The sequence below is a fragment of the Periplaneta americana genome, chromosome 14 (genome assembly GCF_040183065.1).
Source record: "Periplaneta americana isolate PAMFEO1 chromosome 14, P.americana_PAMFEO1_priV1, whole genome shotgun sequence".
Classification (NCBI taxonomy): Eukaryota; Metazoa; Arthropoda; class Insecta; order Blattodea; family Blattidae; genus Periplaneta; species Periplaneta americana.
The window spans coordinates 106714889-106732913 of record NC_091130.1 but is presented as its reverse complement, the minus strand read 5'-3'; positions in this window follow the sequence as shown (position 1 = coordinate 106732913).

The following is an 18025-nucleotide window of genomic DNA, read 5'->3' as shown; positions in this document are numbered from 1 at the left end:
GCTTGCTTTTGCTCGCTTGCCCTTGCTTGCTTTCGCTTGCTTGCTTGGGATGTTAAGAAGAGAGGATGGTTTTAATATGGTGGAAAATCTATAAATTAAAAAAAAATTGCTGTAAGATACACTTTGATATGTGAGAAAAATGTAATGCAGATATATGCCTTTGTTACCTGCTGCAACGCTCTTTTTTATAGCTCTGGTGCACAGGATTTTCAAGGGGCAAGGACGTTTACAATGTGGTGGAAAACCAGTATACTTTTAAAAGAAAAATGTTTTCTTTAAAATAATCCTCCAAATTATCAAATTTATCAGACAAAATTTAATGCACACTTGCGACCCTTTTAAATGTCATTTGAAAGCTCTGCTGCACAGGCTAAATGACAATAAACTTGGATTGCAATTTCTGTAACTTTAATTTGTTACTTTATTCTCACCAAAAAGTATTAATGTCTTTATATCTTCCGAACTATTAATGCTATGTAATACATGATATTTGCAACAAACATTCTTAGGCTATTAGGAAACTTTTCTGTATAACAGAGATTTATTTCGTTCCCTTTGAAGAATATCCTCCCATGTTTCTATAAAAGAATTTTTTTAATTGATTCTTTAGATATATTCTTCATTTTAATATTGTGAGAGCGAATATCAAAATTATACTGAAGACATTTAAAAGAATGTGCATTTAGGAGTAAAATGACAAAGATGTTTTGAATTTATCTTAATAATGGCTGAGATATATTCACTCTGGCGATCTACAGTGCCCCGGTACTTGACTTTTTTTCCAAGATTTCTGACCAAATTATTTTGACTAATCTTGAATTTCAGTTGCTACAGCAATGATATTTCTACATGAAAATGAAAAATTAAACGTTTGACAAAAAAATTTCAAATTATACAACTCTTTCCCTTAAACATAACATTTACATGTAAGCAGGTCACTGTCAGCTTGTGTATGGGTGGCGGAAAGTATCTGCTTATGTGTGGATTATAAACAAATCCCGTTCCATAAGTGAGTTAGAGTATTAATACTGTATTTATGTCAGTATAAGTCATTCTGTAAGAATATCAATTCTGTTCTGGATGGGGACGGAGATGAGAGTCACTACTTAAAAGTGGATATTAAAAGAATTTATATTTAAAAATAGAGTTGGTGGGTGTGCAGATTTTTTCCGAACCCAAAACGCAGTTACACTACAAAATTATAACAGGAAAATTTATTACTTTAGTAAAAATATTTAATCTTTATTTTGTAAAACTGGAAAGGGTGAAATATCTGATTGTGGCTCATAAGTTGTTTCATTGTAAAAACCAATACAAAGCTGGAACAAGTTATAGTAATGGTAGTAGCAATAGTAGCAGGACTAGTACTAGTGATAATAGTACTAGTACTAATAGCAGTAGAAATAATATTAACAGTAGTATTAGCAGTGGTGTAGTAGTATTAGTAGTAGCAGTACTAGTAGTAGTGATAGTGATAATAGTAACAGTAGTAGTGGCAGAGGTGTAGTAGTATTAGTAGTAGCAATACTACTAGTAGTGATAATAGTAGTAGTACTAATAGTAAAAGTAGCAGTAGAAGTAATCGTAGTAGCAGTAGCAGCGGTGTAGCAATAGTAGTAGTAGTAGCAGTAGTAGTAGCAGTAGCAGTGGTGTAATAGTATTAGTAGTAGCAGTTCTAGTAGTGGTGATAACAGTAGTAGTACTAATATTAACAGTAGTAGTAACAGTTGTAGTAGTAGTAGTAGTAGTAGCAGTAGCAGTGGTGTAGCAATAGTAGTAGTAGTAGTAGCAGTAGCAGTGATGTAGTGGTATTAGTAGTAATAATAGTAGAAGTACTAATAGTAACAGCAGTAGTAGAAGCAGTGGTGTAGTAGTATCAGTAGTACCAGTACTAGTAGTAGTGATAATAGTAGTAGTACTAATAGTAACGCAAGCAGTAGCAGTAGTAGTAGTACTGATAATAGTAGTAGTGATAATAGTAGTAGTACTAATAGTAACAGTAGTAGAAGCAGTGGTGTAGTAGTATTAGTAGTAGCAGTAATAATAGTAGTGATTATAGTAGTAGTACTAATAGTAACAGTAGCAGTAGCAGTGGTGTAGCAGTAGTAGTAGTAGTAGTAGTAGCACTAGTATTAGTAATAATAGTAGTGGTACTAATAGTAACAGTAGTAGTAGAAGCAGTGGTGCAGTAGTACCAGTAGTAGCAGTACTAGTAGTAGTGATAATAGTAGTAGTACTAATAGTAACGCTAGCAGTAGCAGTAGTAGTAGTAGTAGTGATAATAGTAGTAATACTAATAGTAACAGTAGTAGAAGCAGTGGTGTAGTAGTATTAGTAGTAGCAATACTAATAGTAGTGATTATAGTAGTAGTACTAATAATAACAGTAGCAGTAGCAGTGGTGTAGTAGTATTAGTAGTAGCAGTGCTAGCAGTAATAATAGTAGTAGTACTAAGACAAACAGTAGTAGTAGCAGTGGTGTAGTAGTATTAGTAGTAGCAATACTAGCAGTAGTGATAATAGTAATAGTACTAATAGTAACAGTAGTAGTAGCAATAGTGTAGTAGTATTAGTAGTAGTGATAGATGTAGTAGTGATAATAGTAGTAGTACTAATAGAAACAGTAGTAGTAGCAGTGGTGTAGTAGTATTAGTAGTATCACCACTAGCAGTAGTAATAATATTAGTAGCACTAATAGTAACAGTAGTAGTAGCAGTGGTGTAGTAGTATTAGTAGTAGAAGTACTAGTAGTAGTGAAAATAGTAATAGTACTAACAGTAACAGTAGTAGTAGCAATGGTGCAGTAGTATTAGTAGTCGCAGCACTAGCAGTGGTAATAATATTAGTAGCACTAATAGTAACAGAAATAGTAGTAGCAGTGGTGTAGTAGTATTAGTAGTAGAAGTACTAGTAGTAGTGATAATAGTAATGGTACCAACAGTAACAGTAGTAGTAGCAGTGGTGCAGTAGTATTAGTAGTAGCAGTACTAGTAGTAGTGATAATAGAAGTAGTACTAATAGTAACAGTAGTAGTAGTAGCAGTGGTGTAGTAGTATTAGTAGTAGAGATAGTTGTAGTAGTGATAACAGTAGTAGTACTAATAGTAAAAGTAGTAGTAGCAGTGGTGTAGTAGTATTAGTAGTAGCAGTAATAGTGGTAGTGATAGTAGTAGTAGTATTAATAGTAACAGTAGCATTAGCAGTGGTATAGTAGTATTAGTAGTAGTGATAGTTGTAATAGTGATAGTAGTTGTAGTACAAATTGTAACAGTAGTAGTAGCAGTGGTGTAGTAGTATTAGTAGTAGTGATAGTTGTAGTAGTGATAATAGTGGTAGTACTAATAGTAACAGTAGTAGTAGCAGTTTTGTAGTAGTATTAGTAGTAGTGATAGTAGTAGTACTAATAGTAACAGTAGTAGTAGCAGTGATGTAGTCGTATTAGTAGTGGCAGTACTAGTGATAGTGATAGTAGTAGTACAAATACTAACTGTAGTGGTAGCAGTGGTGTAGTAGTATTAGTAGTAGCAGTACTAGTGGTAGTGATAGTAGTAGTACTAATAGTAACAGTAGCATTAGCAGTGGTGTAGTAGTATTAGAAGTAGTGATAGTTGTAATAGTGACAGTAGTAGTAGTACAAAGATTAACTGTAGTAGTAGCAGTGGTGTAGTAGTATTAGTAGTGATTGTTGTAGTAGTGATAATAGTAGTAGTAATAATAGTAACAGTAGCAGTAGCAGTAGTGATAATAGTAGTAGTACTAATAGTAACATTATTAGTAGCAGTGGTATAGTAGTATTAGTAGTAGCAGTACTAGTGGTCGTGATAGTATTAGTAGTACTAATAGTAACAGTAGCATTAGCAGTGGTGTAGTGGTATTAGTAGTAGTGATAGTTGTAATACTAATAGTAACAGGAGTAGTAGCTGTAGTAGTAGTAGTAGCTGTAGTAGTAGTAGTAGCAGTAGTGGTAATAGTAGCAGTAATAGTAGAAGTAGCAGTGGTGTAGTACTATTAGTAGTAGCAGTACTAGTACTAGTAATAGCAGTAGTAGTTATAATAATAACACTAGTAGTAGCAGTGGTGTAGAAGTATTAGTAGTAGCACTACTAGTAGTAGTGATAACAGTAATAGTACTAATACTAACAGTAGTAGTAGCAGTGGTGTAGTAGTATAAGTAGTAGCAGTACTAGTAGTAGTGAAAATAGTGGTAGTATAAGTAGTACTTGTTATTGTAGTAGTGATAATAGTAGTAGTACTAATAGTAGCAGCAGTAGTAGCAGTGGTGTAGTAGTATTAGTAGTAGCAGTGCTAGTGGTAGAGATAGTAGCAGTTAGTACTAAGAGTAACAGTAGTAGTAGTAGCAGTGGTTTAGTAGTATTAGTACTAGTGATAGTTCTAGTAGTGATAATAGTGGTAGTACTAATAGTAAGTTTAGTAGTAGCAGTGGTGTAGTAGTACTATTGGTAGTGATAGTTGTAGCGATAATAGTAGTGTACTAAGAGTAACAGTGGTAGTAGCAGTGGTGTAGTTGTATTAGTAGTAGTGATAGTTGTAGTAGTGATAATTATAGTAGTACTAATAGTAATAGTAATTGTAGCAGTAGTAGTAGTAGTAGTAGTAGCATTAGCAATTTAGTAGCAGTAGTAAGAGGAGTAACAGTTGTATAGTAGTGTTAGTAGTAGCAGTAATAGTAGTAATAATACGAGTAGTACTAATAGTAACAGTAGAAGCAGAAGCAGTGACAGTGGTGTAGCAGTAATAGTAGCACTACTAGTAGTAGTAATAATAGTAGCAGTAATAATAGTAACAGTAGTAGTAGAAGCAGTGGTGTAGTTGTATCAGTAGCAGTACTAGTAGTAGTAATAATATTAGTAGTACTAATACTAACACTAGCAGTAGCAGTAGCAGTAGTAGTGGTAATAGTAGTAGTGATAATAATAGCAGTACTAATAGTAACAGTAATAGTAGCAGTGGTGTAGTAGTATTAGTAATATCGGTAATAGTAGTAGTGATAATGGTAATAGTAATAGTAGTAAAATTAGCATTAGCAGTGGTGTATTATTAGTAGTAGCAGTACTAGCAGTAATGATAATAGGAATAGTACTAATAGTAACAGTAATATTAGCAGTGGTGTAGTAGTATTAGTAGTAGCAGTACTAGCAGTAGTAATAATAGTAGTAGTACTAATACAAACAGTAGTACTAGCAGTGGTGTAGTAGTATTAGTAGGAACAGTAATAGTAGTAGTCATAGTACCTATAGTACCAATAGTAACAGTAGTAATAGCAGTGGTGTGGTAGTATTAGTATTAGCATTACTAGCACTAGTGATAATTGTATTACTAATAGTAACTGTGGTAGTGGCAGTGGTGTAGTAGTATTAGTAGTAGCAGTATTAGTATTAGTGATAATATTATTATTAATAGTATCAGTAGCAGTGGTGTAATATTATTAGTAGTAGCAGTACGAGTATTAGTCATAATAGTAGTAGTACTAATTGTAACAGTAGTAGCAGCAGTGGTGTAGTTGTATTAGTAGTAGCAGCACTAGTAGTAGTGATAATAGTAGTACTAATTGTAACAGTAGTAGTAGCAGTGGTGTATAGGTATAAGTAGTAATGATAATAGTAGTACTGATAATATTTGTAGTACTAATGGTAACAATAGTACTAGCATTGGTGTAATAGTATTAGTAGTAGCAGGAATAACAGTATCAATAATTGTAGTAGTACTAATAGTAACAGTTGTAGTAATAGTGGTGTAGTAGTATTAGTAGTAGTGATTATAGTAGTAGTGATAATAGTAGTAGTACTAATAATGACAGTAGTAGTAGCAGTGGTGTAGTAGTATTAGTAGTAGCAGTACCAGTAGTAGTGATAATAGTAGTAGTGCTTATAGTAACAGTAGTATTAGCAGTGTTGTAGTAGTAGCAGCAGCAGTAGTAGTAGTGATAATAATAGTTGTGCTCATAGTAACATTAGTAGTAGCAGTGGTGTAGTATTACTAGTAGTAGCAATACTAGCATTAGTAATAATAGCAGTAGCACTAATAGTAACAGTAGCAGTAGCAGTGGTGTAATATTATTAATAGTAGCGGTACTAGTAGTAGTGATAATAGTAGTAATACTAATAGTATAATTAGTAGTAGCAGTAGCTGTTGTGTAGCGGTACTAGTAATAGTGATAATATTAGTAATACTAATAGTATAATTAGTAGTAGCAGTAGCTGTTGTGTAGCAGTATTAGTAGTAGTAATAACAGTAGTAGTGATAATAGTAGTGGCAATAATAGTAACAGTAGTAGCAGCAGTTTTGTAGTACTAGTAATAGTAGTGATAACAGTAGTCGTGATGATAGTAGCAGTAATGATAGTCACAGCAGTAGTAGTATTAGTGGTGTAGAAGTATTAGTAGTAACAGTATTAGAACTAGTGATAATAATAATAGTACTAATAGTAGCAGTAGGACTAGCAGTGGTATAGTAGTATTAGTAGTAGCAGAACTGGTAGTAGTGATAATAGTAATAGTACTAATAGGACCGGTAGTAGTAGCATTGGTGTAGTAGAATTAGTACTGACAGCTGTAGTAGTGATAATAGTGGTAGTACTAAGAATAACAGTAGTATTGGCAGCGGTGTAGTAGTATTAGTAGTAATGATATTTGTATTGATAAAAGTAGTAGTACTAATAGTAACAGTAGTATTAGCAGTAGTAGCAGAAGTGATAATAGTAGAATTACTGATAGTAACATTAGTAGTAGCAGTAGTGTAGTTGTATTAGTAGTAGCAGTACTAGTGGTAGTGATAATAGTAGAACTACTAATAGTAACAGTCGGATTAGCAGTTGTGTAGTAGTATTAGTAGTAATGAAATTTATAGTAGTGCTAATAGTAACAGTGGTTGTAAAAGTAGTGATAATGATAGTAATACTAATAGTAACATTAGTAGTAGCAGTGGTGTAGTAGTATTGTATTAGCAATACTACTGGTAGAGATAGTAGTAGTAGTTCTAATAGTAACAGTAGCATTAGCAGTTGTGTACTAGTATTAGTAGTAGCAGTACTAGTAGCAATTTTGGTAGTAGTAGTACTAATAGTAACAATAGTAGTACCACTGGTGTAGTAGTATCAGTAGTAGTGATAGTAGTAATGATAATAGTATTAGTAGTAGCAGTACTAGCAGTAGTAATTTTAATAGGGGTACTAATACTAAGAGTAGTACTGGCATTGTTGTAGTAGCATTAGTAGTAGCAGTATTAAAAGTAGTAATAATAGTAGTACTGATAGTAACAGTAGCAGTAGCAGTGGTGTAGTAGTATTAGTAGTAGCAGTGCTAGCACTCCTACTAATAGTAGTGGTACTAATAGTAACAGTAGTAGTAACAGTGGTAGCAGTAGTAGTAGTGGGACTGTTATAGAAGTAGTAATAGTAGTAGTAGTAGTAGTAGTAGTAGTAGCAGTAGCAATGGTGTAGTAGCAATAGTAGTATGAGTACTAGTAGTAGTGATAACAGTTGTAGTACTAATGGTAACAGTAGTAGTAGCTGTGGTGTAGTGGTTTTAGTATTAGTGATAATAGTCTTAGTGATAATATTAGTATTACTAAGAGTTACAGTAGTAGTAGCAGTGGTGTAGAAGCATATGTAATAGCAGTACGAGTAGCAGTGACAATTATGATAGTACTAAAAGTAGCAGTAGCAGTGGTGTAGCAGTATTAGTTGTTTTGATAATGGTACGTGTACTAATAGTGACAGTAATAGTAGCAGTGATGTAGTAGTATTAGTAGCAGCAGTACTAGTAGTAGTAATAATATTTATAGAACTAATAGTAATAGTAGTAGTAGCAGTGGTGTAGCTGTAGTAGTAGTAGCAGTAGCACTGGTGTAGTATTATTAGCAGTAGCAGTAATAGTCGTAATAATATTAATATTACTAATAGTAAGAGTAGTAGTAGCAGTGGTGTAGTATTATTAGTAGTAGCACTAGTAGTACTAGTAATAATAGTAATAGTACTAATAGTAAGAGTTGTAGTAGCAGTGGTAGTAGTAGTAGCAGTAGTAGTGGCATGGCAGTAGCAGTAGTAGCAATAGTACTAGTAGCAGTAGTAGTGGTGTAGATATATTAGTAGTAGCAGTTCTCGTAGTAGTGATAATAGTAGTAGTACTATTAGTAACAATAATAGTAACAGTGGTGTAGTAGTATGAGTAATAGTGATAATAATGATAGTGATAATGTTAGTAGTACTAATAGTAACAATAGCAGTAGCAGTGTTTTAGTAGTATTAGTAGTAGAATTATTAGTAGTAGTAATAATAGTGGTGTAGTAGTGTTAGTAGTAGCAGTAGTAGTAGTAGTGATAATAGTAGTAGTACTAATAGCAACAGTACTAGTAGCAGTAGTAGTAGTGATAATAGTAGTAGTACTAATAGTAACAGTAGCAATAGCAGTGGTGTAGTATTATTATTAGTAGCAGTACTAGTAGTATTGATAATAGTAGTGCTAATTTTAACAGTAGTAGTAGCAGTGGTTTAGTAGTATAAGTAGAAGTAGTGATAGTGGTAGTGATAATCATAGTATTCCTAATAGTAACAGTTGTAGTTGCAGTGGTATAGTAGAATTAGTAGTAGCAGCACTAGTAGTAGTGATAATAATAATAATAGTACTAATTCTAACACTAGATGTAGCAGTGGTAGTGTAGTATTAGTAGTAGTGATAATATTAGTACTACTAATAGTAACAGTAGTAGTAGCAGTGGTGTAGTAGTGTTAGTAGTAGCAATACTAGTAGTAATGGTAACAGTAATAGTACTAATAGTAACAGTAGTAGCAGTAGTGTAGTAGTATTAGTAGTAGCACTTTTAGTGTTTGTAATAATAGTAATAGTACTAATAGTGACAGTAGTAGTTGCAGTGGTGTATTAGTATAAATAGTAGCAGTGCTAGAAGTAGTACTAATAGTTACAGTAGTAGTAACAGTTGTAGGGTAATAATACTAGTACTAAAAGTAACAGTAATAGTAGCAGTGTTGCAGTAGTATTAGTAGTAGTAGTACTAGTAGTAGTGATATTATTAGTAGTACTAATAGTAACACTAACAGAAGCAGTACTAAAAATTTAAGTACTAGTAGCAGTGGTGTAGTAGTATTAGTAGTAGTGATAACAGTAATAGCAAAATTACCAACAGTAGTAGTAGTAGTGGTGTACTAATATTAGTTCTAGCAGTACTAGCAGTAGAAATAATAGTAGTAGAGTTAGTAGTAAAAATAGTGATAGCAGAGTTAGTAGTATTGGCAGTAGCAGTGGTGTAGCACTAGTAGTAGTAGTAGTAGTAGTAGTAGTAGTAGTAATAGCAGTAGCAGTGGTGTATTAGTATTAGTAATATCAGTAGCAGTGGTGAAGTAGTATTAGTAATAGCAGTACTAGTGGTAGTGATAGTAGTAGTAGTAGTTGTAATAGTAACAGTAGCATTAGCAGTGGTGTAGTAGTATTAGTAGTAGCAGTACTAGTAGTGGTATTGATAGTAGTAGTACTAATAGTAACAACAGTAGTTCCACTGGTGTAGTATTAATAGTAGTAGTGATAATAGTAGTAATGATAAAAGTATTAGTACTAATAGTAACAGTTGTAGTAGCAGTGGTGTAGTAATATTAATAATATCAGTACTAGCAGTAGTAATATTAGTAAGAGTACTAATATTAACAGTGGTTCTAGCATAGGTGTAGTAGCATTAGTAGTAGCAGTACTAATAGTAGTAATAATAGTACTAGTATAAATAGCAACAGTAGCATTAGCAGTGGTGTAGTAGTATAAGTAGTAGCAGTACTAGTGTTAGTCATAATAGTATTGGTATAATTAGTAACCGTAGTAGTAGCAGTGGTGAAGCAGTAGTAGTAGTAGCAATAGAAGTGGTGTAGTAGTATTTCTAGTAACATTACTAGTAGTAGTAATAATAGAAATACTACTAATAATAACAGTAGTAGTAGCAGTGGTGTAGTACTATTTGTAGTAGCAGTAGTAGTAGTAATAATAGGAACAGTATTACTAGCAGTGGTGTAGTAGTATTAGTAATGATAACAGTAGAAGTGATAATAGTAGTAGCACAAATATTAACAGTTGTATTAGCAGTATTGTAGTAGTAATAGTAGTAGCAATACAAGGAGTATTAATAATAATATTAGTACTAATGGTAACAATAGTATTAGCAGTGGTAGTAGTAGTATCAGTAGGAGTGGTGCAGCAGTAGTACTCGTAGTGGCAGTAGTAGTAGTAGAAGCAGTACCAGTGGTGTAGTAGTCTTAGTAGTAAGAGTACTAGAACTAGTGATAGTAGTAGTACTGATAGTAGCAGTAGTAGTAGCAGTGGTGTAGTAGTATCAGTAGTAGTGATAATAGCAGTAGTACTAATAGTAATAGTAGTAATAGCAGTGGTTCATTAGTATTAGTAGTAGCATTACTAGCGGCAGTAATAATAGTAGTAGTAATAGTAACACTAGTAGTAGCAGTTGTGTAGTAGTATTAGTGGTAGCAGTACTAGTGGTAGTAATAATATTATTTGCACTAATTGTAGTAGTAATAGTAGCAGTGGTGTAGCAGTCGTAGTAGTAGCAGTAGAAGTGGTGTAGTATTATTATTAGTAGCAGTAGTATTAGTAATAATATTAATATTACTAATATTAAGAGTAGTGGTACTAGTAGTAGTAGTAGCAATGGTGTAGCAGTAGTACTAGTAGATGTATTAGTACTAATAGTAACAGTAGTAGTTGTAGTACCAGAAACTGTGGTGTAGCAGTATTAGTAGTAGTAGCAGTAGTAGTTTTATAGTAGTAGTACTGATAATAGTAGTAGTACTAATATTAATAGTAGTAGTAGAAGAGTAGTAGTGATAGTAGCAGTGCTGTGGCAGTAGTTATAGCAGTAGCAGCGGTGTTGTAGTATTAGTAGTATCAGTACAACTATTTGTGGTAATATTAGTAGTATTAATAGTAACAGTAGTAGTAGCAATAGCAGTGATGTAGTAGAATTAGTAATAGCAGTGCTAGTAGTGGTGATAATAGTAGTAGAACTAATAGTAACTGTGGTAGTAGCAGTAGTAGTATCAGTAGCAGTGGTGTAATGGTATTAGTAGTGGCAGTGCTAGCAGTAGTATTAATAGTAGTAGTATTAATAGTAACAGTAGTATTAGCAGTGCTACTAGTAGTAGCATTTGCAGTAGTGTAGCAGTAGTGGTAATTGTAGCAGTTGCAGAGGTGTTGTAGTATTAGTGCTATAAGTACTAGTAGTAGTAATAATAGTAATAATTCTTATAGTAACAGTAGTAGTAGCAGTGGCGTAGTAGGATTATTAGTAGCAGTAGTAGTAGTAGTGTTAATAGTAGTAGCAGTAATAGTAACAGTAGCAGTAGCAGTGATAGTAGTAGTAGTAGTAGTAGCAGTAGCAGTGGTGTAGCAATTGTAGTATTAGTAGTAGCAGTGGTGTAGTTTTATTAGTAGTAGCAGTAGTATTAGTGATAATAGTAGTAGTACTAATAGTAACAATAGTAGTGGCAGTGGTGAAGTAGTATTAGTAATAGCAGTACTAGTAATAGTAATAATAGTATTAGTACTAATAGTAACAGTAGTAGTGGCAGTGGTGTATTATTACTAGTAGTATCAGTACTTGTAGTAGTGATAATAGTAGTAGCACTAATAGTAACAGTAGTAGTAGCAGTGGTGTAGTAGTATTAGTAGTATCAGTACTAGTAATAGTGGTAATAGTAGTAGTAGTAATAGTATATTTAGTATTAGCAAAAGCTGTAGTAGTGATAATAGTAATAAAACTCGGCCCCGGAACAATTTTTCCCCTGAAATTATTCAAATCTGTTTCACGGGAAGCTTTGTCTGAATGATTAGATTTGAATAATGTATTCGTCATTGTGTACGTTAACAGAAAACCACAAATTCAAGTCACACAGAGTTTGTTGCACTCGATGTGGGTCTCCGGCGTTTCATCTGCCCACGCGAGTTGTGTGGATATAAAGGGAAAAGTTGAGACGGTGACGGGTAGAGTTCCCTGGTAGCTCAGTTGGAAGAGCGCAGGTTCGTTTAACACGAGGTCCCGGGATCGATACCCGGCCCCGGAAAATTTTTTTCCCTTCAAATTATTCAAATCTGCTTTACAGGCAGCTTTACCAAAAAATACTCGATTTGCAGAGTAGTAGTGATAATAGTAGTAGTACTAACAGTAACAGTAGCATTAGCAGTGGTGTAGTAGTATTAGTAGTAGCAGTACTAGTAGTAGTGGTAATAGTAGTAGTACTAATTGTAAGAGTAGTAGTAGCAGTGGTGTAGTAGTATAAGTAGTACTGATAATAGTGGTAGTGATAATATTAGTATTAGTAATAGTAACAGTAGTAGTAGTAGCATTGATATAGTAGTATTAGTAGTAGCAGCACTAGCAGAAGTGATAATAGTAGTAGTATTAATTGTAACAGTAGTAGTAGCAGTGGTGTAGTTGTATTAGTAGCAGTAATAATTGTATTATTACTAACAGTAACATTAGTAGTAGCAGTGGTGTAGTATTATTAGTAGTAGCAGTAATAGCAGTAGTAATAATAGTAGTAGGAATAATATTAAAAGTAGTAGTAGCTGTGGTGTAGTAGTATTAGCAGTAGCTGTACTAGTAGTAGTGATAAAAATAGTAGATTAATAGTAACAGTAGTAGTAGCAGTGGTGTAGTAGTATTATTAGTAAGAGCACTAGTAGTAGTCATAATAGTAGTAGTAGTAATTGTAACTGTAGTAACAGTAGTGGTGATAATATGAATAGTACTAATAGTAACAGTAGTAGTAGTAGCAGTTTTGTAGTAGTATTAGTAGTAGCAGTACTGGTAGTAGTGGTAATAGTAGTAGTACTAATAGTAACAGTAGTAGTAGAAGTGGTGTAGTAGTATTAGTAGTTGCACTACTAGTAGTAGTGATAATTGTAGTAGTACTAATAGTAACAGTAGTAGTAGCAGTGGTGTAGTTTTATTAGTAGTAGTAGTACTAGTAGTAGTGATAATAGTAGTAGTACTAATAGTAACAGTAGTTGTAGCTGTTGTGTATTAGTATTAGTAGTAGCAGTACTAGTAATAGTGGTAATAGCGGTAGTACTAATAGTAACAGTAGTAGTAGCATTGGTGTAAAAGTATTAGTATTAGCAGTAATAGTAGTAGTGATAATAGTAGTAGTACTAATAGTACCAGTAGTAGTAGCATTGGTATAGTAGTATTAGTAGTAGCAGTAATTGCAGAAGTTATACTAGTAATAGTACTAATAGTAACAGTTGTAGTAGCTGTGGTGTATTAGTATTACTAGTAGCAGTGCCAGTAGTAGTGGTAATAGTAGTAGTACTAATAGTAACAGTAGTAGTAGCATTGGTATAGTAACATTAGTAGTAGCAGTATTAGTAGTAGTGATAATACGGTAGTGGTTAAATCCAACTATGGGTTGCCAAGTGTCATGGCGGACGAGCGCTAGCTACTACGTCATTCAAAATTATACCCGTATGCATTGCAGCCAACACTAAAATATTTAGCGATGAGAGAAAGCCTACAATCATGTATTTGAAAAGCCAATATGTTGTAACCAACGAGTTAGATACTATAGAGAGGCTGAAGACCTCTGATAAGCGCTCCCTGCGGAGGCCAACAGTACTATGGATCGTTCCCTAAAAAACATGGCGGTCTATAGCACCGCCAGCCTCCGCAAGGAGTGCTTATCAAAGGTACACTGCAACGAGTTTGTACATGTATTATATTCTTCAGATACATGAATATTTAACTTAAACATTTCGCTATAGGTTTTGTAAAAAGCTGATTTATAAATGAAAAAGTAATAATTAAGACTTTAAAATTTCCAAAAATGTCTCATTCCCTCGGATTTAAATGAAATGTACCGTAAATCATAATATTCGTTGCTGGATAATTAAACCCTCTCAATACAGGTATCATTGCCGCAGAGAATTATAAGATAAGACGGATGAGTTTAAGCGAAATATCTCTATTAATAAGTTTGACCATCAAGAGTTTAGTATTTATTGTGTTTATAGGGCCTACTCCAATTTTCTTTTTATTAATGCGTAGGGCTCTTTTTGTTAACAAAGAGGAAAGTTAGCACTTGCATCACACACAATTTGTCATTATTGTTCAAAATATGACAAATTGTGTGTGATGAAAAAGCCTCTGCCTAGTTGCGAGACACGTGTGAGAACGTTTGTTTCAAATTATATTAGACTACACAATGTCTCCATCACGCGACAATATTTGTTTCAAATTATATTAGACTACATGATGTCTCCATCATGCGAAAAGAAGTGTACCTAGCTGTGGCTCCTGTTGTTTCTGATAACAATGTTAATCGTAAGTATCTTATCGTTTCAATAAATGTGGTGAGTTATGATCATGAGTAACTTTCTATTATTGTCATTCTTTAATTATTATGTTGCATGCTAAGAGGTTATTTGTAGTTTTAATAATTGCAGTGTTCAAAAGTTCTCTGTGTTAATTCCAATGTCAAATGAATTTTTCTCAGTAACTTAATTACTGGATTTTTTTTTTTTAATTTTCGCCACTACCTTTCCTCTATTTTACTCCTACTAGTTACATACGTCGTCTCTCTTGAAATCACCTGGTGAGCACTGAATTACATAATTTCATATTAGGTTAGAAGAGCTGTAAGGTAATTAAATTTGTGACGAAGTCAAAAAGTTATTTATTTTTCTTCTGCCGATTAAATTCATCCGTCTTTAGGTGCTTTGCTTTGGTTGCATCGAGTATAGCTTGTCATTTAATATCTGAGCTATATTTAGTGAAACTAATAAACATAGGTCTACAGCTGTTATAAAACGTAAAGTTTTGTGTGTATTTTACTTTTTACTTATTAACATAGTCTTAATATGTAGCTCAGTTCACAGTCATTTCCTACAACATCCGAGCCACGCCCCTTTGTTTTGACTAACCGAAACATGGCGGACCAATGTTCAATTGTCTTCAACTTTCTGAGGTCTTTGTCCTCTCTATAGTATCTAGCTCGTTGGTTGTAACTATGAAATGGTAGACGTAGTTTATAGACACAACACCAGATTCGCATTGTTACGATGCCTCCAGCAGAGCAAACTCGAGCGGTACAACAAGTGTTCACCTAAAACATTAATACCCGGGATCGATTCCCGTATAGAAGTAATTCTTTGGAAAATGTATGAGAGAATTGCAAATGATCGTAAAATTAGAAATTAAAACATACAATGACAGGACAGGGAATGGACTGAAAAGATGGAGAGTGGACTGACAGGAGACAGAGTGGACTGAGAGGAGATAGAGTGGACTGAGAGCAGATAGTGTGGACTGAGAGGATAGAGTGGACTGAGAAGAGATAGAGTGGAGTGAGAGGGGGTAGAATGGACTGAGAGGACATACAGTGGACTTAGAGGACATAGAGTGGACTGAAAGGAGATATAGTGGACTGAGAGGACATACAGTGGACTGAAAGGAGATAGAGTGAACTGAGAGGAGATAGACTGCACTGTAAGCACATAGAGTGGACTGAGAGGAGCTGGAGTGAACTGAAAGGAGTAAGAGTGGACTGAGAGGACATAGAGTGGACTGTGAGGAGCTAGAGTGAACTGAGAGGGGATAGAGTGGACAGAGAGGAGAGAGAGTGGACTGAGAGGACATAGAGTGGAAAGAAAGGAGACAGAGTGGACTGAGAGGAGATAGAGTGGATTGAGAGGAGAGAGAGTGGACAGAGAGGAGATAGTGTGGACTGAGAGGAGAGAGAGTGGACTGTGAGGAGATAGAATGCTCTGAGAGGAGATAGAGTGGACTGAGAGGAGATATAGTGGACTGAGAAGAACTAGAGTGGACTGAAAGGACATAGAGTGGACTGAGAGGACATAGAGTGGACTGAGAGGAGATAGAGTGGACTGAGAGGACATAGAGTGGACTGAGAGGAGATAGAGTGCAATTAAAGTCCATAGAGTGGACTGAGAGGATTTAGAGTGGACTGAGAGAACATAGAGTGGACTGAGAGTAGAGTGGACTGAGAGGAGATAGAGTGGACAGAGAGGAGATAGACTGGACTGAGAGGAGATGGAGTGCACTGAATGTACACAGAGAGGACTGAGAGGACATAGAGTGGACCGATAGGAGATAGTGTGCACTGAAAGTACATGGAGTGGACTGAGAGGACATTGAGTGGACTAAGAGGAGATAGGGTGGTCTGAGAAGAGATAGAGTGGACTGAGAAGAGATAGGGTGGAGTGAGAGGGGGTAGAATGGACTGAGAACACATAGAGTGGACTTAGAGGGCATAGAGTGGACTGAAAGGAGATATAGTGGACTGAGAGGACATACAGTAGACTGAAAGGCGATAGAGTGGACTGAGAGGAGATAGACTGCACTGTAAGCACATAGAGTGGACTGAGAGGGCATAGAGTGGACTGAGAGGAGCTAGAGTGAACTGAGAGGAGAGAGAGTGGACTGAAAGGACATAGAGTGGACTGAGAGGAGCTAGAGTGAACTGAGAGGAGAGAGAGTGGACTCAGAGGAGATAGTGTGGACTGAGAGGAGAGGGATTGGTCTGAGAGGAGATAGAGTGGAAAGAGAGGAGAGAGAGTGGACTGAGAGAGAGAGTGGACTGAGAGGACATAGAGTGGAGAGGAGACAGAGTGGACTGAGAGGAGATAGAGTGGACTGAGAGGAGAGAGAGTGGACTGAGACGAGAGAGAGTCGACTGTGAGGAGATAGAATGGTCTGAGAGGAGATAGAGTGGACTGAGACGAGATGTAGTGGGCTGAGAAGAGCTAGAGTGGACTGAGAGGACATAGAGTGGACTGAGAGGACATAGAGTGGACTGAGAGGAGATAGAGTGGACTGAGAGGACATAGAGTGGACTGAGAGGAGATAGAGTGGACTGAGAGGACATAGAGTGGAATGAGAGGAGATGGAGTGCACTGAAAGGCCATAGAGTGGACTCAGAGGATTTAGAGTGGACTGAGGGGACATAGAGTGGACTGAGAGTAGAGTGGACTGAGAAAAGATAGAATGGACTGAGAGGAGATAGACTGGACTGAGGGGAGATGGAGTGCACTGAAAGTACATAGAGTGGACTGAGAAGACATAGAGTGGACCGATAGGAGATAGAGTGCACTGAAAGTACATAGAGTGGACTGAGAGGACATTGTGTGGACTAAGAGGAGATAGGGTGGTCTGAGAAGAGATAGAGTGGACTGAGAAGAGATAGAGTGGACTGAGAGGAGAGAGAGTGGTCTGAGTGTACATTCATTAGACTGAGAGGAGATAGAGAGGACTGAGAGGAGATAGAGTGGACTGGAGGAGGTAGAATGGACTGAGAGAAATTAGAGTGGACTTAGAGGATATAGAGTGGACTGAGTGGAGATATAGCGGACTGAGAGGTCATACAGTGGGCAGAGAGTAGATAGAGAGGATTGAGAGTAGATAGAGCGCACTGTAAGGACATAGAGTGGACTGAGAGTTGATTTAATATACTGAATTACATAAAGGGAACAGAGAGGGCATAGAGTGGACTAAGAGGAGATAGTGTGCACTGAGAGGAGATAGAGTGGACTGAGATCGCATAGAATGGAGTGAGATGACATAGAATAGACTGAGAGCACATAGAGTGGTCTGGAGGAGATAGAGTGCACTGAAAGGCCATAGAGTGGACTGAGAGGAGTTGCGGTGGACTGAGAGGACATACGGTGGACTGAGAGAATATAGTGTGTACTGATAGGAGATAGACTTGACTCAGAGGACATAGAGTGGACTGAGAGGAGATACTGTAGACTGAAAGGAGATAGAGTGGCCTGAGAGGAGATAGAGTGGACTGAGAGGAGATAGATTGGACTGAGGGGAGGTAGAGTGGACTGACAAGAAAAAGCGTGAACTGAGAGAAGATAGAGTGGACTGAGATGAGATAGAATGGACTGAGAGAAGATAGAGTTGACTGAGAGGACATAGAGTGGACTGAGAGGACATAGAGTGGACTGAAAGGAGATAGAGGGGACTGAAAGTTGT